The sequence below is a fragment of the Gallus gallus genome, chromosome 2 (assembly GCF_016699485.2).
Source record: "Gallus gallus isolate bGalGal1 chromosome 2, bGalGal1.mat.broiler.GRCg7b, whole genome shotgun sequence".
NCBI lineage: Eukaryota > Metazoa > Chordata > Aves > Galliformes > Phasianidae > Gallus > Gallus gallus.
In genome coordinates this window covers 67,153,537-67,176,442 of record NC_052533.1, presented here as the reverse complement: position 1 = coordinate 67,176,442, position 22,906 = coordinate 67,153,537, and the positions used below count along the sequence as shown (strand labels likewise).

At 40.2% G+C, this 22,906-nt stretch overlaps 1 long non-coding RNA gene across 4 annotated transcripts in view; it reads left to right on the top strand.

Annotated features, from left to right (window-relative positions):
- LOC101748992 overlaps positions 1-22,906 on the top strand; it is a 54,589-nt gene that overhangs the window by 5,701 nt on the left and 25,982 nt on the right. For 3 of the 4 annotated variants that reach the window (XR_005856343.2, XR_005856340.2, XR_005856337.2), the window contains exons 4-6: positions 332-417; positions 10,210-10,357; positions 22,515-22,729. This is a non-coding gene — a long non-coding RNA (uncharacterized LOC101748992). Of the gene's footprint in view, positions 1-331; positions 418-10,209; positions 10,381-22,514; positions 22,730-22,906 lie in introns of all 4 variants that reach the window. The other variant, XR_005856339.2, reaches the window with a different exon arrangement.

Below are 22,906 nucleotides of genomic sequence, written 5' to 3'. Positions count from 1 at the left end.
TCAGGAAAACTGGTGGCTGGCCAGGGAAGAGTGTTCCTGCTCCCACCCCAGACACCCAAAGGAAAGGCGTTTTCTATTTAGCCATTATCTATTTTCTTTGGTTGCAGCCAGCTGGTCATTTGTCACATGCATTACCATCAGCTGGCCACAGTAAATGCTGTCTATTTCTGATCTGGCACTACAGGGAATATGAATAAGTTTTTGAGGTAATAGGCAGAGGAATGAGGACAGTCTTGTGGGAGGCCAGGCTCACTAATTCTGTCACTCATGGGACAACTTGATATTTTCTTAGTTTTGATCATGACTAATGTCCTGTTTCTCTTTTTTGTAGTTAAGTCTCAAGGAAAAGAAAAGCAATTGCAAAATGGGAATGGAAGCCTTGGTCCGTCTGGTGTTTGTTTGAGCACTGTCAGGCAGGTAAGATAACCAAGAGCTGTAAGAATATAATAACTAGGGAAAACAGAAGAACTTAGATGGAGACATTATCATTCCAAGAAAAAAAAGAAAAGCACATTTTCATTTTCCTCTGTGGTTCTGTGACTTTCCTCTCCCTTTCCAAGTCTTCAGTCATCTGCACTAATGGACTGGCTCTTTTTCAGTGGCTGGAAATGGCCTAAGCATTTCAAAGAAAGAGGGAGATGCTAGGGACTTGGGGATAAGAGTCTTGCAAGTAATTTTCAAGGAAAATATTACAGCTTTAACAGCTAACAAGGGGCAAAAATCCACTGCTGAGAGAGTGCACTGGGGTGTTGCCAAGAGCAAGTTGCTGATAATAGCTGCAAATATATCTGCTGATGAAATGTTAACTTGCTTGATAGAACTTTTTGGTTTTCAAAGTGACAGTTTTCCATGAAAATTTACATCATAAGTATTTGAGGTGGGGCAAAATTGGAACCATGTGTTGGCTAGATCTGGCAATTGCAGTTAAAAAGGAGCACAGAACTGGTGTCCATGCTTACAAATTGCAGCATTAAAATCTAACGAACTGTCACCAAATCTAACTTGAACAAAAGAAAGTTCCTGACAATGAGCATCTCACTACAAACTCGGGATCAATGTTTGCTAAACAAAAACTACAGCTTGTTATCCCTGTATCTGTCAGGAACAAAAATTATAGCACAGAATATTTTCAATTCACAAAAAATCCACCTGATATCAGAAGGAATGGAAATTAGACGCAATAAATCTGTGTTTGTTGGGCCCAAATTATAGTTTCTCTTCTTTCCCGCAGCCTCTTTTACCCCTTATGCCTTCTGCCCTCCCTGTCAACTCATCTACACAGAAAAGAGGGAAAGGGAGATATATGTAGTCTAAGGAGAATAATTAAAAAAAACAAACATTCCTTTCATAAACAAACCCGAAATTCAATGCATGTTTCTCAAAAAGGGATTCTGTTCACATGGACCCTATTGGCAAAACTGTTGATTTCATTGGGTGTGGATTTTGATTTCTGTTTTACATACTCTCTGAAAAGCATAGCAAGTTTGCACGCAGACCTAGGGGACTTGGAAGTTCTTAAGTAAGGTGTTTGATCTAATGTGAAAATGGCAGCTCCAGGGTTTTTCCTGACCATAGCTTTACTCATTCCCACCAAAGAGCTTCTTTGGTCCTAAACCTGTAAGAGTCTACACACATGGTTTATGTTAGGTATGTGTGTAGTCCCATCTGTGTGAAGTCAGTGTGAATATTCATTCATTCAAGGCTAAAAGTATGTAGATATTGGAATGGCTGGGACTTTGGATGGTTTCAATGAGCAATCCTCATTGCAAGTATCTAACTAGCAGAAGAGACTTTAAGAGACACTCTTTAAAGCAAGGATTTTATTTCATAGGCAAAACAGAAGATAGGAAATCGATCCTTCAGAGGTCTAGGCGAGCAAGAGGCTGATCTCCTACACTAAACTCTGCTTTGTTAAATGAACACACTAGCATAGGAAATTCTTCTATATTAAACAACTTCTATAAGAGCTTGTAAACATTATGACTGTAAATGATAGGAAGAAAACTTCTAGATCTGATCTAAGAAAGCAGCATGCTCTTGACTATCCTAATTAATACTTACTTGTCTATTATCTAAGAGTTTTCTATAAGAACTTACGTTCAAGAGGAAGAAAGCCTTTGAAGTCTACCTTATCTCAAAGTTAGTGTAACTTAAATACAGGTGTAAAATAAAACAAATGCTTAAATGCTTTTCTGAATCAGGGAAGTGATCTCTGCTGTCTTGCCCTTTTGTCCCTAGAATCAAAACCAGCCAAAAATTGTTTTGGCATTTGTATGTACGAACCCATGAACAATGTGTTAAAAGATTATATTCTAAGGCTTTATACAAATTAACAATTTGAAAGTTGCAGTTCAGCAGTCATTTATATCACATGACCAGATTATCAATCATAATAATAATAAAACAGGAGATTTTTCAGCTAGCACACTTCTGAGTATTCAGCCGAAAAGGAGAAAAATGGGGAAATCACATAATATATCTTAGGAGTAGTAATGTCCTGTTATTGTTAAAAAACTGCTGGGACCTCATTAGTGACTATGAAAACATCATCTGTGAATACTGTGAGGCCATAAATCTACAGTGTCCAAGGAAGAGAGTGCAGGGGGGAGGGAAGGGGCGAGGGAAGAGAGCAAGCACAACATGTATGTTTGCCATTTTTTCTTACCCAGCTGTGAGTTAGTAATTTCCATATCTGCTTGCCAAACAGCTTCCAGAAACTATTACCAATTATGTGGATTCAGTAGTCTGCTAATGAACGATAAGATAATGGGTCTATGTTCAAGAGTCCAGAAGACAAATAGTTGTTTACATGTCAAAAATTCATTTTCTGTTTGGGTCACTGCGCACACATACACACGGGATTTTGAGGCCACACTTCATAACAGTGCAGTTCCAAGCCAGGGCTGCTGACGCTGCAGGTATGGTACTTCAGTCTTCGAACCTGGTTGTTTAGTATTCCATTAATGAGCAGTTTTCCATAGCATTAATTAATGGTAGTAGATGATAAAGGTGATTTTATCCTCTGCCTGTCTCATAGAGCTATAGAGTAATCCCATTTGTGCCATAGTGCATAAATCCATTTCTATCATAAGTATGTGCTCTTGTCTTGCAGTGGAATTTGGCTCTGTATTTGCAGAGCTCACATCACCTGTCACTGAAATGTGGCTACTTTTAGACAGGAAAAATAGCACTGATTTTAGCAGGGGGAACAAAAGCTGAAAGTCAGCTGAAATGGCTTCAGAGATTAGGTAGGAAGAGCACAAGGCATTTACTTGAGCCAGAGTTTCTACAGGGCACTGGGTCCACCTACTCATGTAAGTCTGAGAAATGACACCTGATCCTTCACAGCCATGAGTATAATGCCAACTGAAAAAGTGGAAACTGCTTGCCAATGTGAAAATTATAGACTGGTTTTGCACAGAACCACCTCTTTTTTTTTTTTTTTCTTTTTTTTTCCTTTCACGTTGAGGGTATGTGTGTTTTATTATCATTTGCTTGTTTTTCATTGTGAACTTTCACTCTAGATCCTTTTTTGCATTCGGTTTCACAGCACTGGATCCTTGGGAGGTCATGTTGTGAAACTGGAGAGCTCTTTTGTACACTGTACCTTAAAAAGCAGTGAGAAAGCAAATAGAAGGGGATTTACCTCCCAGGAAAATGGGTACCTTATCTCTCTGTATGTGAAAATATAGCCACTGGGAAGTAAATTTCTCTAAAAAGACCTAACATACCCAATACCAGTTTTGGAAAACATCAAAGTTGGCAGCTGTCTAGCACAGTGGCCTGCCAGAGGTAGTTAAACAGCTGTTTTCCATACTTTGTTTATGCTAGAGCTTTGGACAGTGAGACTTATGGCAGTAGGGAAGCCAGAGTTTAAGTGGCATGGAACTCTAAGGAACAGCTAAGACCTCTGTCTCTAACTACAGACAGTGTGGTTTTACAGGGTAGTTTTGGACTTGCAAATCAGACTGTAGCAATCAGACTGTAGTTCTGTAGAAGAAAATTGAAATACTGCAGTTTCTAGAGATTTTGAGCACCTTTAACACCAAATGATGTCATCACAAGTCTGGGAACTTCTGGAAGATAGAAATCAGGCACAGCTGAAAATCAAGTGTTCATGTTGTTGGGGTTGAATCTTTCTTGTGTATCAGCTTTATTTGCTGTTCTCTGAGAGCTACTTGTTCCACTTTTACCACCTGAGGCCATACCATTTGGCACAGTCTCACCTTTTTGCTCTGCAGTGTGAACAACTCATGAAATCACCAGAGGAGAGAGTTTTTCTGCAGAAGCTAGCAGCGATGTTGGTTCTCACTGCAAACAGAGCCAACAACAGCAAATGTCAAACCAAAGATCTAACCATGCCCAATCAAAGGTCATCTCCTGTATCCTATCCCATTAGTCAAAAGGCAGAAAGGGCCAGTCATGATTTAGAGTAATCTGAAATAAAGCACTACTGCTTGGCTTGGAAGGAATTCCAACTTTTGTAATGGATCTAGCAGAACTGTACATTAATGTGGTCTGAACTAATTTACGTTTTGTAAATGTATAAAAGCTGATGGGAAAGCAATACCCCTCTGCTGAGCTATATCTCTTGAAGAAAAATGAGATGGAACAGGATTAGACCTTGTAAAATCTTGAAGATAATAGAGAAACGAGTGTGCTGTTATTCATCCACAAGAGCTGGTAGCTTCTTCCTTCTCCTGGGCAGTGTGTGCACAACCACAAATGGTCAATTCAGGCATATGCATGCATTTTGGTCTACTCAGTCAGAAAGAAATAGTAAATAGGGTGAAAACATATGCCAGTTCTGTGTGTATATCTTCTGTATATTTACTTTCTGATTGCCTAAGGTTGGACTGGCAACGATAGAATTTGAGGTGAAAGAAGAATTTGTATTTTTATGAAATTCAGAAGGAAAAAAAATCTCACAAATGTATTGTTTCTGATGCTCCTCTTTTTCACTGACTAAATATGTGTACCATTACACTACAACATGAGCTGCTCAGCCTGTCAGGGTAGAGGAGTACTTTGAACAGGATTTTTACTGGGGGAAATTCAGACATTCAGCTCCAAATAAAAGTCCCAGGAATGTGCACGCACATCACTTAAGAAGCTTCAAAAAATCACAACTTTCATGTGTGATGTTCTGCAGTATAAGCATTAGATGAACGTATGCCAGTACTGGCCTGAGATTCAAATTTTCCCTTCTCCTGGCCTCACTAACTTAGTTTACTAGATCAAAATTCCCTAATTTTACTCTATTTTCTCTTTCTCTCTCAAGAGAGCTTATTCTCCTCTCAATACTATGCCATTTTTCCTCCAGCAATATTTGCCTTCTATTGATTTCTTCTCCTCCATGTTTAGGAAGGACAGGTGACCTCAATGCTCCATACTCACATCTCTCAAGCTATGAACTGCATTCTAAGTAAAGTCATCAACAATTTAGTAACTAACAGAAACAGCTCTTCTTTCTATTATTTAGGCTGGAGCACCTCTCCTATGAGGAAAGGTTGGGGGAACTGGGATTGGTTAGCTTGGAGAAGAGAAGGCTCTGGGGAGACCTCATTGCGGCCTTCCAGTACTTGAAGGGAGCATATGAACAGGAGGGGGAACTGTTGCTTATGAGGGTGGATAGTGATAGGACAAGGGGGAATGGTTTTAAACTGAGACAGGGGAGGTTTAGGTTGGATCTTTGGAAAAAGTTTTTCACACAGAGTGTGGTGACACACTGTAACAGGTTGCCTAAGGAGGTTGTGGATGCCCCATCCCTGGAGGCATTCAAGGCCAGGCTGGATGTGGCTCTGGGCAGCCTGGTCTGGTGGTTGGCAACCCTGCACATAGCAGGGGGCTGAAACTCAATGATCATTGTGGTCCTTTTCAACCCAGGCCATTCTATGATGATTCCATTTCTACAGTTATTATTTCTATTTCAGAAAAACTGTATTGTAAATGTTAAAAAGTGTTACCAGAAATCTGTTAAAGACAAAAAAGAAAAAAAGAGAGGAAAAAAAAGCTCTCATTGTAGAGCTAGAAAAATCATTCCAAGGCTGAAGTGTATTAATTGGGCCCATGTGCCAGCTGTTAACTCATCAGCAAGTCATGGCTCTTGGAGCCCAGGAGAACTCCTTGTGACTGCCAGAGCTTTTACCTCTACTCCTCAGTTATGCATGGGTGCATATATTCTGCCAGACTTTCAACTCTGCCATTTTGGCCCCAGGTTCAAAGGCCTTCAGACATTTCTGGAAGGACAGTTATTCTTGTTTTAGACCATTGACAATGCTAATGGTAAGAGCAGATTTTGATCTCATATTTTGTGAGTCATATTTTTATTTGTTGTTTTCTGAAGTCTATGCAAAAGGAGCAGAGGGTAGTCTAGGATCCAGCTTGAAGACCACTAAGAGAAGCCTAGAGTTCTGTTTGTTGCCAAAGGTGATGAGAATGATTCACAAAAAGTGTTAATTTCTGTGGAGATTACGACTATAGAAACCAAAGAGGTGACTTATGAGAAATGCATGGTTTCAGTATAGACAGGTGAGAATTGTTTCCAAATCCTGTAAAGAACAAGTTGAGCTAATAACAATGCTGCATGGTCCTGACTGCATGGACTGAACTGAAAGAAAACTGCTGTAACATTATTGCATATCTCTTGCATCACTGGGCGTAAGCTGGTGTTTATTAGTGACTGAGGTATGGTACCATGATCTGCTTTGTCCAGGCAGCTCCTGAGCTTGTGTGGAGTGCCATGCTGACACCAAACAGCATGGCCAGAGAAGAAGGCAAATACTTCAAACGATACTCATGAATGTTCACATCAATAAAATTAATGAGAATAAAATAAATGGAACCCCTTTTCTGTCTTCTTAAACACTTGTGGATATATTTGTCTGTAGAGATTTGATGAGAGAAATATGAGGCAACTTTTCTGAGCCACATCAGATGCTTTTTGGTGGCCGTATTGAAAGCTCTGTTTGTTAGTTTTAAGAATTGCTTTACTTCCTTGTCTTCAAATTTTACTGATGCCAATGTTGTCAACATCGTCAGTTGGTAACAAACAGCAAAATACTTACACAATTTTATTCTTTTTTCACTTCTTTTTTTAATTTACCCTTATTGCACAACTGTGGAAGGTACTTTTTTATGACACTAATATGTACTGATGTACTGAAGTATGATGTTAAATGCCATTGCCTTCAATGGGACACAGACTCATGCTTATTTGAACTTAACTGATCTGTTGACTTTGGAGTCTTATTTTTTGCAACATTTGGTATAAATTGTACAAAACTTTTCCACTTTCAATTTTAATTTGCATTGACCTCTATAGATGAGTCACTGAAAGCACAAGGATATGTCAGTGGTCTAAGCCAACTCTATCACTATCACGTACTGTACATGACATCTTCTTTTATTTTCTTCCTGTTTCCATTTAAATATATATACCAGGAGAAAAAAAAGGGGGATTTTTTTCTCCCACTCATTTCCTGTCTTCTATACTTCTGACTCAAAAATTCAGTGAAACACCTGTGTGTTGAAGCACTAATATTTAGTTTATCTAAACATTTCCATTCAAAAGTCCCAGTTTTCGTTATTTATTATTTTCATAAACTTTAGCCTCTTTGGCTGAACTTAGTCCAATGCTGTTCTCTTTCCAAAATTATTTTTGGAAAATTTGGGTATGACTCAAGCAAAAACAAAATGTAACCAAAAAATACACTTTTCCCACCATTTCTCCCGTATCTTTGGAATGGGTATAGTATACCTATTGTATAGTATAATGGCCAAATATTTTCAGATAAAAATCTGGCATTTGGCAGGAAACAGTTTGTAAAAAAAAAAAAAAAAAAAAAAAAAGTGCCTTCTAACATCTTTCTGAAAGCAGTTGCAGGCAGATGGAATCATCATTTCCATTCTCTCAAGAGAAGAAACTGAGGCACGGGATCAGCAATTGAATTTTCCTGTGTTTTGGTTGGTCTTCTAAGTTAATTGATAATAATCTCCAACACTCTTAAACATGTGTTCCTTTTTTAGGTTATGTTGCATTCAAAGTCAAAGTGGTGGTTAACAGCTGGATATGCAGTCTGGTGTGTACTGGGTAACTGTGACTAGCTCAAGGACATCTGTGCACTGAACAGTCACCATCAAATGAATGCTGAAAGTGCTCGCACACATTTTGTTCTTTCTTCTGTTCATGTGAGGCATGGCAAAGAGATATTTCATGACTGCTTCATTCACTTAATAGCATTGTATTTGGCCACTGAATTGTAGCGTATTGACATGGTATTGAAAATTCCCTCTTGAGCTTCAACATGTTTGTTTGTTTGTTTTTAAGAGAGTTTCTAGAAAATAGTAGAGTCAGATGCCCAGAAAGCCTGTAGAGTTTGCAGACATTCTCCATCAGCTCCTTTGAGTATTCCATCCATGAAATATAAGTACCGTGAATTGTAAACGTGTGAGTGGTTGCACTGAAGTATGCATTTAGGTGCTTTGTTGGATGGATTCCGTTTGTGTTCCATAGTAGGAAAAGTCCACGTGGTGGGGAAATAAATTGAATTATTCAGCCAAGCTAAAGTCCTTGAGGAAAATGCACATATTTTCTAAAATATTCTTCAAGAACAAGAAAAAAATGGGCTGTGAGAATGCTTAATTTATATTCCCAATCACTTTTAATGAAGGAGTTCATAGCTCAGGTTCTCTTGATGCTGCAGAAAACAAAACTTTTTTGCAAGCTGCTGTCTCTGTCATGCATCATTCCAGAAAACATGCCTTCCTGATCTGTGCTGTTTATTTTGAAGAGGCTTACAGGTTGACACATTGAGTTTTGAGAAGTCTTCAGCAAACATTGCGTATGTGCATTAACCAAGAGTTCATCTTTAATGAGGTATTTGCATTTTTTCCTTGCTGGATTCTTTGTACAAGGTAGAGCCTACAAACACAGTTTGGTCACTGTTGACCTATTTCCTGCATTTCCATTCCCCTCTGTAAATTGGGAGTGACCTCTTTTACCTGCGGGACTGGATTGAGTGAGTGTAATATAATCTGGAGATATCTCACCTTTTAAATGTTCAGATCCAGAACACTGGAGATTTTTCCCCATAGCCCCCATTGGATCAAAGTACTTGCAGGTAAGGCTGCCAAAAAAATACTCATCATTTCGTGTCTCAAAAACATGGAAATTACCAAGACGTAGGGATACATTGTGCAAAGAGGAAAAAAAATATATATAAAATAGCTGTTTCCAAGTAAGTTTGCTGTTTCTTATTATTGCCACCAAATAACTGTCTGAATGACTTGTGCTTGAAGAAGGAAAATATCACTTTCAGTGAAGCAATTAAAGGTCCTATCACAATCCGTCCATGTAAGGAAGGGTGTGAGTTTGAGCAGTGATTTCCTTGCTTTTGAGCAGTCCGCTTAAAGTCAGTAATGCTCTTTAAGTCAATAGGCATTTTTGTATACAATTTCCCTGTGCATAATGGTAAGCTTTGGTTGTGGTGAACAGATATGTGACTTTGTGTGTTGTATAGCAGGGCCTGAGGCATAAATCTGCACCCAAGGAAATCAAACATAAGTTTTTATTGTGGGTTTCACTGATATTTCCTGAAAAGCAGAGGAACGACCAGGAATCTTGAGTTCCAGCCCATCCTTGGGAAAGAGTATGTTGTAGAGAGCATAGCTCATTTCTGTGCATCATTCTCCTTTTCATTTCCCCTGTCCTCCTTTTCTCAGAACCAGATGCTTCTGCCCTGGTCTTTCCAGGGCTTTCCTTTTCTAGAACTTGGTTAAACAAAGATTGGGCTCCATTCAAGCATAATTAAAGTTTGAGGCTTCCAAAGACTAGGCTTGCTAGATGACTGCTTTATCACTGGATGAATCCCTTATGTTGACCCTGGACACCCTCTTCTTGGCAAAGATGTCTCAAAGGCTCCTCCTAAGACTGCAGAACTCTTGGCAACGGCACCACTGCTTCAAGTCAATCCATGACTCGTTGGTTATGTGTAGACAATAGAGGCTGTACCTGTTGTGCAGGTTTGCTCTAGTACGTGCCTAAAACTTGGTCTATTATTTTCCAGTTCATGTTCCTCTCCTTACTGAGTTTAATCATAATACTTCGATCTTTCTCTTCAGAGGAAAGAGAAGGGTCATTTATTGACCAGACACAACGTTTTGGTGTTTGGCATTGACCGCATTTGCTGTTCTGTTTTTCGTTTTTAGAAAAAGAAGGCAAGAAGTCTACATGTGACGCTGGAGACTTCCTGGTCCTGCTGCTGCCACACTACAAAATTGAGATCACTGGCCCAGTGATGATGATTTTCTCACTACTGCCACAGTTGCCTTGAGAAGCTCCCACCGAAGAAGCCAGGTAATTTGTGGAAAAGAACAGAGGTAAGATTGGGCCATTATCACCTATCAGCCTGATCTGGACACAAAGCTCCTGTGTCCATACTTCCTGTTCAACATGACTTTCTCTAGCTCAAGCTTTCTTCAGACATGGCTGTGCAAGATCTCACCCACAGATGTGCATCCTCAGAACAGACTTAGAAAAGAGAGAATTGGCACTTTCCATGCCACACTCATTTAGTGGAGAGAACACTTTGATCTCTGTGGCTACCCATCTAACAGCCCCATATAGCAGTAAATTCATACACTCTTTTTTTCTTTTTAAAATATATCTGCCAAGAAAGAAAAAAGTGAAAGGAAAAAAACAGCAATTCCAGGAAGAAGCTGAAGTCTATGAAGTGATCTTTCACTCCCTTTTGCAAAGCTATTGCTAGTCAGCACCACCACGAATCTATCAGAGTATTTTCGGTAACAAGTTTTTGAAAAGCTGAATTTAAAATAAGAAATGGGAAGTGGAGAGGGAGGCATGGGGAGTATCTTCAAACCAAATGCCACAACTGCTCACAAGGCACTCTATAATTCAGAACTGGGTACCCTCAGGCACGCTGCACGCACATTTATATTTTCAAGGGAACAGACCCACAATGCAAACACTGTGAGTGGTTTTGCCTTAAGGATCCTGTACGATTTATGCACACGAGAGCTCTTGTCGCTTGTAAGTAGAGGTCAGGAACCTGCCTGGGTGGAGAAGGCAGAGTCAGTGCTTTCCTGAAATCTCTCCTTGTGCCAGGAAATAATCACCACACCCACAGCTACTACATTTGAGCCAAGGTGTTCCAGGGACACAGTCTGTCATATGGGGCACGCCTGTGGAAAAAGGTTTTATAAACCATATCCCGTTTCTTTAATCTTCCATTCCTTGTAGCTGAAAGAAATGAAAAAAAAAAAAAAAAAAATCAAGGTAGTTGCTTGTGAGGGAAAATCAAAGGCGTTTCTGTTCAATATCCAAAAGAAAAAGATCAAAAATAAAACTTATGATTTTTCACATATTCCAGATTGCTCAAGACAGGGTTTATTTCCACTGGGTTAAATAGCAGGTAATGAAGTCTTGACTATGGTGGCATAAATCAACTCTTTTGACGGAATAAAGGCATAAGGAGGAAAACAAAGAACAGGCAGAGAGGCTACAATACCCCAAATGTTACTTGTTAAAATGTAGAACTGGTATTTGTTTCTGGTAGGCATCTTAATCTGTGATTTATTGTTGATTCGAAAATGCTACAATTTTTATTAGCTCAGAATGAATTTGAAACTACCATTGCTACATAAAATGGCTAATTGTGTTTTATTGCTTCATTTCAAGTACAATTCTATCTTCGTGCCAAACATCAGGCTGAGAAAAATGACGTATTTTATTTAAAATAATTGCAATGAAAAAAAAAAAAAGAGTTGGTTTCTTTTGGCTGTGATTATATTACTGAAAATTTTATTATGAATGAAAATCCTAGATAGTTGTTTCTTGTCAGTATCATCTGTCTTGTATCTCCTTAGCTCAGAAAATATCCAGATTTGTTTGATTTTATAGCTTATAAATTCTCCTGAATCTTCAACTTCTCTTTTTTTTTTTTGTCTCAGATATGTTTTGAAACTATAAGTCTGATAGTTTTCTCATACATACTTAAAACATCACATCACTCATTTTGTGTGGAGGCCAGTAGTGTCTGAGAATGAGCAGTCAAAACAGAGGCACAGAGATGTCCTCAGAGCTGTTGCAAAGTTGTGTGGGGAGGTGATCTACACACTAGCCTTTCCCTAATTGCAAATTACGGGGAAATCAGTGTACAGCAATCCCAGTCATCTTCTGAATAAAAAACACAAGCACTAAATAGAGTGAGATGGGAATAGACCTTAGTTTTAAAAAAAAACACATGGCTTTGCTGCTTGATGGCATGGCCACATGAGGTTGTGGGAGGGCAGTAGACATCTCTCATCCAAGTTGGGTATTAGGAAAAGCCAAGAGTTGGACTCAGTGATCCTTATGGGTCTTTTCCAACTTGGCATATGCTGTGATTCTATGATCCTCTCTTCTTTTTAGCCTTCAAGGAACAACACTGGTCAGTCATTTGTGGGAAGGTAGCAGGCAGCATGCTGTTAAAGCTGAGACGCGGTACAGTCAATAGGTCCTAGATTCAGAGGACTGAAAGTTGTAGAGAGGCAGTGAAAAGAAACAATTTGCTGCGGTTGATGAACTCACTAAGGACTGGGATCTCCATGCTAGATTCATGCTCTTGGGAAAGTTAGTGACAAAGACAGGCAAGCAACGAGATGTCTGAGTATGTGTGTGTGTGTGTGGATGTGCATGTGTTGGTTAGGTGAAGAATGAGGATCAGGTGGTTTGCCAGAGGCAGAGCTTAAGAGAGTTGTTGGATGCTGTTGGACAGACAAGGACCCTACAACAATCTGATCATCAGAGGTGGGGAGCTCAGCTTCCATACCTACGTGCTTATGTGCTGCAAACCTCTCTTATCCCAACCCATTCCTGTGATGTCAAGACTTACAGCATGAAATTCTACCCTGCCTTTGTCATCTTCTGTCTCCACAGACAGTGGAGGAATTGCTGCTTTCCAGTTCCTCATCTACCCTGGAGGTGTTCAAGGCCAGGTTGGATGGGGCCCTGGGAAACCTGACCTAGTGGCTGGAGACCCTGCCCACAGCAGGCAAGTTGGAGCTTGATGATCTTTAAGGTCACTTCCAACCCAACCTATTCTATCTCTCTGATTCTGTGATATAAGACCTGAGAATTACAAGGCTTTTCCTAAGCTTAGGCACTGAAGGCTCCTGTTCCAGACCGGCCAGTCTCAAGCAGCTGTTTCTAACTGTACTGGATAGAGTCTGTAGAAAGAAATGTTACCTGCTCATCTCACTCCACAGGCATTAACAGATCCTGCTGAGAGCAATAAGCAATAGAAGAAAATGTCACTAAGACAATACCACTGGGGCTCATGCTCCTGGCTCTGCTTGTCAGATGTGGCGAGTCACTCAGCAGAGAAAGCTCTGCATGCTCCGTGGAATGGAGATAACAGCAGAGGATACTTCAGGGTCATTCTCATTTGTAAAATATGTTGAGATTCCTCGATGACAAGATACAGCATAAATCACTACATTCTGTTTTCAAATATGCTAGTTCAGACAGCAGGTTTTGTAGGTAATTTATATTTTGCTCCATTGCCTGGAAAAATCAAACTCTGCTGAATAACTGTAGTTTAGTGAAGTAGCACTGAAGCCAGAATTCATATATTTCTGCTGCTATTCTTCTTATGAAAGTATGTAACTATAACTAAGCAGTGTCATTCTTTCAGACAGATGGAAGCAATTGTCTTCTGTGTAAACGTTACCTTGGCTGTACGGTTATTCCTAAAGCTAGGTAGCACCATTCCTAACTTAGTGTGTGATACATGATGTTGGTAGCGTTTGAATGTGTGACTGTATCAGGAGGTGTGAAGCACAGCGACAGCTCCAAAATCCACTCAGCTTAATCTAGGTCTTTTCATTTACTTCACTGGCTGTTGAATAGCACCTATAAAATGTAGTTTATTGTATACACTGCATTGTGAACATATTCTGAGTTATTGTCAGTGGCAGTAATGGCAAACAGCTGAGGTAACTTCTGTTCTGAGGGAACTGCTTTCCAGCTATTCCTTGAAAATAACTTACCCCGTTTCTCATTGGGCTTTATATATATGTGTTTGAACAAAAGTGTTAGGGACACATTATACTGCCGGAATCTAGTGGACTGATTTTTCAGGCATTGATACAGAAACATCATATGGTTTTATTTTAGTCTAATAAAATTATGTGGGTGAGTTAGTGTTTATGTCTTTGGCTTGCAAGATGCTGTCCACTTGACATGTCGTATGAAGGAAAATAGCTTGGTGCTGTTTCTGTCTCAGATGAGCATTTAGCCGGAAGGGCGGAGGGGTATCTGTTGGTTGAGGTTTTTTAACTGTTAATTGGCTACCAACTGACTAATAAAAATCCAGTACCCTAAAATAGAGACTTAAAAATAGAGCAGCTCGTGGTATACCCAAAATTCAGCTTCTAGAAAAGATCCGCTCCATTTCAGACTTTTCTCGATGCTGTCAGATTTTCCACAAGATTTATAATGAGCACTCTGTAAAACTCTGGCACCTAAGCTGAATACCGAGCATTTGCAACGCTGTCCCTGAGGAATTTTCCAGCCAGCCTTAGGGCCCAGGAGTATGAGGTCTTTTCTGAAGTCCCCATGCACTGAGCTCCGCGCTCTGGCTGAACCTGAACAGAAGTGGCTCTGCATCTCACAAAACGAGGGCACAGAATGAAAACCCGGGGTAAAATAGTGCAGTGGGTTTAAAACGATTTTTAGACGCTGGGTTTTGATCCTTCTCAGGCTCACACCTGTTCAAATGAGTTGTCCCAGTAGAGTCGTGTGGGTGCACCTCAGAGCAGCACTTGGCCTCTGTGGCCTCATTCCATGACTTGAGCTAGAGCCTTGCGTCGGTTGCACAGGGTGGGTCCCGGCAAAGTGGCAGGACTGAAGGCTTATCTTGGCTGCCATGCAAAAATGCTGGATGTTTCCATATTTCACAGAGTGCTTTGCATAAGCTGTGTGCGACGACTGTGCTGTGGCAAACCCATCTCTGGGAAGGTAATGTCCTGGCCATGGCAGGGATATTTCTAGCCAATTCCTCACTGTACTACTGGAGATTCTGCTTGTCCTAACACTGCCTGAAATTAAAGCCAGATGAGAGGCAAAATTTATTCCACCCTTTAGGTGAGAAAAAATGGATGGTAAAACCTTTTGAGCATTGGAAGCACTTGGGAGAAGGCTGAGGGTTGAGCATGTACAGTGTATCTGCACATCCCGGTTCTGCCAATGTAACGCTCTGGACAAAAACAGCAGTGCTTCTGTTCACAGCACGGATTTAGGATGATCCCTGACAAATTAAAAATATTTGGCAGTTGTTGCTTTCTTCTAACGTGTTTCCTAAAATTTAAAGGAATTACACTGGCAGTGTTTAGAAGCCAGAAGACTTTGAGAGTGATCAAAAGCTTGGAGGAGTCCAGATAGACATGTAACGGTCAGGTTTCTTTGCCCTGCTTACATCATTTGAGAGAGAATGCATCATTGTGTAAACTGACCCCTTGCCACACAAAAAGGACACAGTTCTGCTTCAGGTGCATCAGCTGTAAGAGGCACCTGTCGTTGAGCTGCTCACTGCCATCCACGCTGTGTGGCAGTTCAGTGCTGGCTTTCCACAGACAGAAAACATCTGTGACGTGCAGGTTGGCTGAGTGTATGCACGGAGTTTCAAACTCTGCAGGCTCTGATGTTTTCCTTTACCAGAAAACTGACTTCCTGAGTCCAAACCATTATCCCAGGACTCAGTCATAGCAGTTAGCTTGCGTTTTTGTAGGAGGTTGCCTGGGAGAAGAATCAACACAAACTTTTCATAACATAGATGTGAATTAACATGCTTAAATTACAAGCATACTTAATTGCTCTCTAACCAGGGAGGCACTCAAGTTTCTCTCCTTAAATTCAGTGGGTGGTGGACACATCTGTGAATATTTTTAGTATCCTAACTTTGGCATCTGTCTATTCTGGTTCCCCATATAGTCAGTAGAGAGAGAGGCAAAAAAGAGAGAAAACCCAAAACACACAGTCAAGAGCACTTCTCTATAGAATGATCCAGGGCAGCAGGCTCTCTGAAGATTATATACCTGCTAGTGTCAGCTTCGAGCTTTTGGGTTTTTTTAATATTGTCAGTGCAATTAAATAGAAAAAGGATTTCTGTATAATAATAGGGCAAAAAATTACTGTATTGTTTAGACTGTTTCTCCTTCCACGTGCGGAGAAGGGAAAAAAGGCCCACATTCAGGAGGTAGAAACCCAGTAGGTTTAGGGAAGCATCAAATTTTTATAGGTTCGAGAGCTGAAATTCTGTTTGTGCTTTTAAAAGTCGACTGGAGAAGCACTCACTGTAATGAGTATCCATACTTAGTAAAGCCTGTTTTGCATCCTTTCAGATAATGCTTTTCCTAAATAAGGGGCAATTTTGTGACGTAGTATGGTCATGATGACACGGGGTGCTATAAAGTAGCTATTGATAGGAGTCTGGAACACATAATCTAGTGACTCATAGCAGTCTTCCCAAAGCAATGATTAAGGCAAATGCACAGGTTAGCTGAGGGTAGACGTCTCACTGTGTGCACAATGCTGTCCCAAACCTCCTGTTCCATGGCACGCAGGCTGATTTGGGTTTGATGCTGCAGAGAGGCAGGAGATGTCCTAGGAGTTCCCCAAGCATGGTCCTTGGAAAAGACTTGAGCAGTTCAGCTAGACTGTGTGCCTGGAAGGAAGCAACATGATATTCCTCCTTCCTCTCTCAAAGGGTTTAGCCCATGCACTACTGTGAGCACCAGAAATACAGCTCTGCCCTGTCCTGATATCAGCTGTGCTAAAGGTTTTCTTCCCATCCCTCGCTCCTACTGGGTGAGGAGCAGGCAGGCTTTAGCCCTGTATGACAAGGCTCAGTGTTTCACCTCAGACATTTCTACCTAAAAATATCTATTTAAAATGTCACACATTTCTTAGGGCCTTGGCATGCTGTTTGCCAGCCTGTGCAAGTTCTCTTCAGAAGCAGAACATTCAGATCTTCTCCATAGCTCTAATTTAGATTAGGTCAAGACATAAACAGCAAAGACTAAAATTAATCATGCTTGTTACTGTCATTAGTTATCACTTACAACAGTGGACTTTGTTTAGTTCAGAGGCACTTTCATGATCAGTGTTGTCCAATAATGAGTAGCAACTCAGTCCAAATTTCTAAGTAGCAGCAAATCAAGGAGAATAAATAACAATTTAAATCACTTTCTGGCAGAGTAGAAGCTAAATATTAAGAGAGAGTACTGTGTGTGCCACTGGGTAATCCTATCACAGGTATTTTTAAAGTATGGTCTTGTTCTCTAGCATAGTTGTGAGAGAGAGCTGTGATAGGAGGTAGGGACACTTTTCCTTTCAGTTTTTTTATTGGTAGAATTACTTGCTAAGATCAGTTACCACACTTTGGTACCATCAAGGTCATTGAAATAACTACAGTTGATCATTTTTGGTCTTTCTTTAACATGCATTATCTCAATATGTATCTATAAATAAAAATGGGAATATATATGTGTATAGACAAAAAAAAAAGTTTGTTTAAGATTATTCTGATAATTTTTGCTAGTTGTGGCATTCTATATAATCACAAAGAAGAATCCTTACAAGAACACAGGTATATCAAGTTCCAAACTGATCAGGAAAAGTCAGGAATAAAATAAGATGGGGGGTCATAATGGTAGATCCACGGAAAATCTGAAGATGCACCTCAGAAAAGTATTCACTTTTTGCTATTGTCTGAAAAGCAACAGCTACTTACAACTGAAATTCCTTTGAGTCAGAGGTCCAAAAAATATCAGTAACTTGTTTCCTAAGTAAGGGTACAAGTAGGAGGGGACCTTGTAGGAAGGAACTGAATTAAAATCCACCTTAAAAATCAAATGGATAATAACAGAGAGCCTAAAAGGAATGAGAATAAAGACTAATCAGACAAGAAAGCAGCAGTCTGGAGGTCAGAGGGCAGAAATAAAGTAAGAATTGCCAAAAGTCAAGCTGTGTTAGACCTTAAAAAGGAAATAAAACTAATAAAATAAAATAAAAAAAATCAGCCATCTGAATAGGAATTGAGCACAAAAGAAAAAAGGAACTGCCATGCAGTAGTCCAGGGTGGAGATTAATTATTATTTTTCCTAGGTCTGATATAATGTGCCTTTTTTCTTTACTCACAAAGTCATTGACAACAGAGAGAGAGACGATATGGCCAGAGAGAATTACTCCTATGGTGACAGAAGCAGAACTCACATATGCTGCATCAAGCTTGTATTGAAGGGAGCAGGTTAATCTCCACCTCAGAAGCACTGAGGAAGCAGCACATGAAATCACCAGTTCATTACAAAACGCCTCTCCTGGAAAACTTAAGACAGAGAAGGTGACTGAAGAACAGAAAACATATCCGTCTCTCAAAATGGGATAAAAAGTGAGAAGGTGCTCTGAATATTTTGAGGTCATTTACTTCGCAACAACCTGCAAGTCTGTAGAAGAAATGTTGCAGGAAAGAATGAAGATAAGCAGAAAAATGGAAAATGTCGTTTTCAGACTGGTTTGGTAATAGTCTGATCATGCCAGACTACTATAATATCTTTCTCTAACACGACTGTTTTCTCTAGACAAAGGAAATACGATGTTCCCAATTTCAGTAAAACAGTTGGTTTGGTGCCACGTGAGAAAGTGTCTGCTTAGCTAAGGAAAAGGAGGATTAGTAGAAAAACTGTAAGATGGGTAGAAAACTGGTTAAAGCAGAGATGACAGCAGACTGTGTCGAGAGAGGAAGTATTGAGCTGGAGACAGGCTATTAATGGAGTTCGTCAAGGGCTGGTTTTGGCTCAAAAAGTAGGAGTGGGCTTATGAAATGTGTTGATGACACAAAGTTGGAAGGCCCTGGCAATTCAGAGCAGGACTAGAATACCATGCAGAGAGAATTGGATGACCCAGAGGACAGAAGTAATGGAAATGGAATGAAAGCGAATAGCACAAAGTGCAAAATCCAGCCCTTCAGAATGAGTAACAAGAATTTCTGTTTGAGAAACATCTGGAAACAATGGAGGAGAAGATGGTATACCCAACTATACCAGTTGGTATACCAGAATGACTGTGATCTCCAGGCTGGATGTGATCACAATCTTAGGATGCGATAAGTGAAATATTTCTGTGACATGCGTAAGACAATTCAAGGCTTCATCCGAAATGCCATATATAGTTCTAATGACCTATGTGCAATGAAGAGGTATTTAAGATGACACACGGTTACAAAATGGACAAGGAGATAGAGAACTTACTTCAAAAGGATTGTAGACACAAAAAATGTGGCGCAAAGTCTCTGAGTGACTCAATATGAGAAATGAAAGCTTGCAGTCACATCAAAAGACAGATGAAACAGCTGGACTGAATTGCAAAGCAAAATGCAGCTTTGTTTCTCCCAGGGCTCCAGCTAGCGGCGGCATGGTGTGGCTCTGCTCTCTAGAGGCCACACAGCCCAAATGAAGTTAATTCATTAGCTCCAGTAACTGATGTACTAGAAGCAGTTATATTGCTTCTTTGTGTACATCAGTTCGTACAGAACTAGCTAGGCTGAAGAGATTTTCCACAAGAGACTGTGGGAATAATATGGATATAACATCCATGAATTTAGGCTGGAAATCAGATTTCTAACAGCCAATAAAGTCAGATACTGGAATAACAGGAAAATACCCTTCCTGGGCATTTAGGCTGCTTAAATAAGTTGGAAAGGTGGCAAAAGAGAATGTGTGATACCATGGCAAAGGACTGGACTCAGTCACCTGGAGGTTTCTCTATCATAATGCCTATCAAAAAAATTTAACATCAGCTTTGAAGCCATCAAAGCTACTCTTCTGCTCTGCAACAGCAAATAATTTATTTGTTTTCGCGATTTTGTAAGATTTGTTATCCTGCTCCTTTATATACCTTATTTCCTGCATGACTAAATGTCTGAGTAAGTGACAAATAACAGCACTAACAGATGACCAAGCTCAAGCGTGAAATAAAGGGAGCAAAAATTACGGAGAGAAGCATTTAGCTTTTACTCAGATAAGTGTATTAGACCCAAAGAACAAACAATAAACCCAGGCTGACCTAACATAATTCACTGAAAATTCTTTCAGAGGGCAGTCTAAGACAGTCAAGGAATGAGTTACGCTCCAGAGGAACCAGTTTGTCCCCACTCCGGCATGGTCTTTCTCCCAAGGCATCTATGGGACCTCTTTGACCATACATCCAAAAATTCAGCCCAAGGCCCCATCATGCAAAGAGACAGCTCACCAGGAAATACACCCACACCCTCTTGTTGCATATACCTCTCTCCTGGGTGCTTACTGTGCTGTTGTTAGTCCTGTCTGTCTTGGCCACCTATCTCTTGAGGGAAACTTGAACTGGTTGGCTTCATCCTAACAAACCCTGAGTGCGCAGGGATGCACTGTGCAGTAAACAGGTTCAGCATGAGACAACGCCTTCTGATCTACTTTATTTTAGTTCACAAGCTGCACACCTGTAGTCATAAGGAAGCATCTAATAGTGTTTTTTCTGTGTGATATTGTGTATTTGTCTACAGTTTATAGGAAGGCTGACAAGCAATCTTGTTGGATGAAAGATAGGCTAGCTCTGTCCCCTGTAATTCTGAAAATGGCATCCATGTCCTGTGCTGACACCACCCATAGAATCACTGACTTTTCAGTAGCTGTTTGGATTTCACTGTTCTATGTGGTGAGGTGCTTTCCTTATACTGCACCTGCAGTGAAACCTCTAGGAGCTACTAACTGTATACGCACTTTTTCATACTTGGATATTTTCTCATGCTGTGACTTTATAGGTTAGTTTCCAGAGGGCAACACATGCTAGGAGAATTGGCACCAACACTCAGACTTCAGACAATAGCTGGATGTCCGAGTTTGCAGTTAATTCTTTGCTCCATATCTATCTATTAATGAAATGGTTACTAACAATTAAGCCATGGTTGACATCATATTGTTGACCAGTGATTTCATTGCTTCATTAATTGCAAGCATCTGAGATAACTGGAACAATGCTGGGGGAGTAAAAGAATATCTACAGTCTCTACTCAGGACATGATCCTTGCTAGAGGTATCATTATCTATCCAGAAGTACAAGTATTTTTCTACTGAAGTTCTTGCAACACATCTCCATGAGTGAGATAGTGAAGCCTGTCTTGCCAATCTGTGCAAAGTGAAATGGCAACTCTGGAAGCTCAGTTATAACAAAGAAACAAGCTATCAGATTGGAAGCAAACTGTGCCTGGCTTTTGTGTCCTCTCTCAGATCTTATGCCTTGTCTGATATAGATCTAGGTCCCACTGCATCTGTTTGGAAAATAGTGTTTCAGTCAGACTAGAGATAGCACAACTGCAGTGCTACATGTCAAGAAATAGGAAAAAAATATCAAGAGCTAAGTAGAGCCTGCAAGCATCCAGCTGACACCTTGTTCCCATTATACAGTATTTATGTGTAGCATTTATGATGGGAGACAGCATTTTGGCTTTGGGATTAAAAAAAAAGCTGGAAGTTGTGCCACAAAATAAATGCTCGGAGCTGATTTTCAACTTGCCTTTTAAAGTGGTGCAGATTTTATATATTATGCGCCTGTGGAGCTGTACAGTGAGTAACAGTATCACAGTATAATATCAATTGTAAATCACTGTGAGGTACATCGGAACAACAAATGAAGTCCATTCAAAGTGTTCAGATCTTCACCAGTCAGAAATTATCAATCTGAGCAAACACTGTACCACATCCTCAGTTTAACTTTTGTTCAAGCTGTGAATGTGTGTTCTGCTTCTTGTAACGCTGTACTTACAGATCTTTTTTCACCTGTATGGTTTTCCACAGAGCCTTGAGACACAGCAAGGAAAGCCATGTGCTCAACCTCTTTTCTGCCAGGCTAAATTTCTTCCGACAGATGTCCCTTTCCTTTTGGGAGAACCTGGAGTCTAACAACAAGAAAATAAATGGGGAGGAAAAAAAAAAAGTATTTAGCTTAGTAATGCATTGTGGATTAGTTGCAAATGTAGTAAACTGAGCACTCAGTTTTAACGTAAAATGTTTGCATATGCATGAAGTTTCACTATGATGGGGCTTGAATATCCTTGCTGTGATGTGGCTGGAGTGTTCCACTCCACTGTTTCCTTGGCGGGGGCAGAAGTCCTGGGGCAGCTGGACTTTGTGGGGTCATGAATTGTCTCGGAAGCACCAATGTCAGCTCTTGTCTGTCAGATCCATAGGGCAGCACTCTGTAAAGGGAGAAGTCTTCCACCAAAAGAAATAAATATGAGCAACATCTTCTCAATTTTTATGAAGTTTATATGCAGTATATATAAAATTAACTGAGCAAGGAGAACTTTTACTCCAATGACAGAAAGTGCCTCAGGCTCACCTTGTACACTAACACAATCCAGATGAGGTTTAGAGCAGCCTTGAGGCGGTACTAACTTACCCTTCCTATGTCTTGTTTACAGAACCAGGAGCTGAGAGACTGGAGGAGGCAATGCTGTCTCCTCCTTGCTCACATTTGAGCATAACATCTCTGCAGAATCTCTCACTTTCAAATATTCCATTCACATGGCTCAAGGAGTGATAGGACTGACTCTACCAGTTGTCTACCAGTTCTGAAGGCCTCTTAGAGCTCAACAATCCTCCATTCCCTGTGTGAATAACTGGCAGAGGGGAGAAGGTAGGTTAGAGGAAAGAGGTGATTTCAGTTTGACAGCCAGTGAGTGCAAGTGTTGAGAGTATAATGTATCAAATGTTACGGTGGATCCAGATTCTGAGCATCTTAAAGCTCAAAGGATTTTAGCCCAGGCCTTTACATCATTCAAAGTAATGTGAAAAAGTTGTTTCCTAAAGGGAA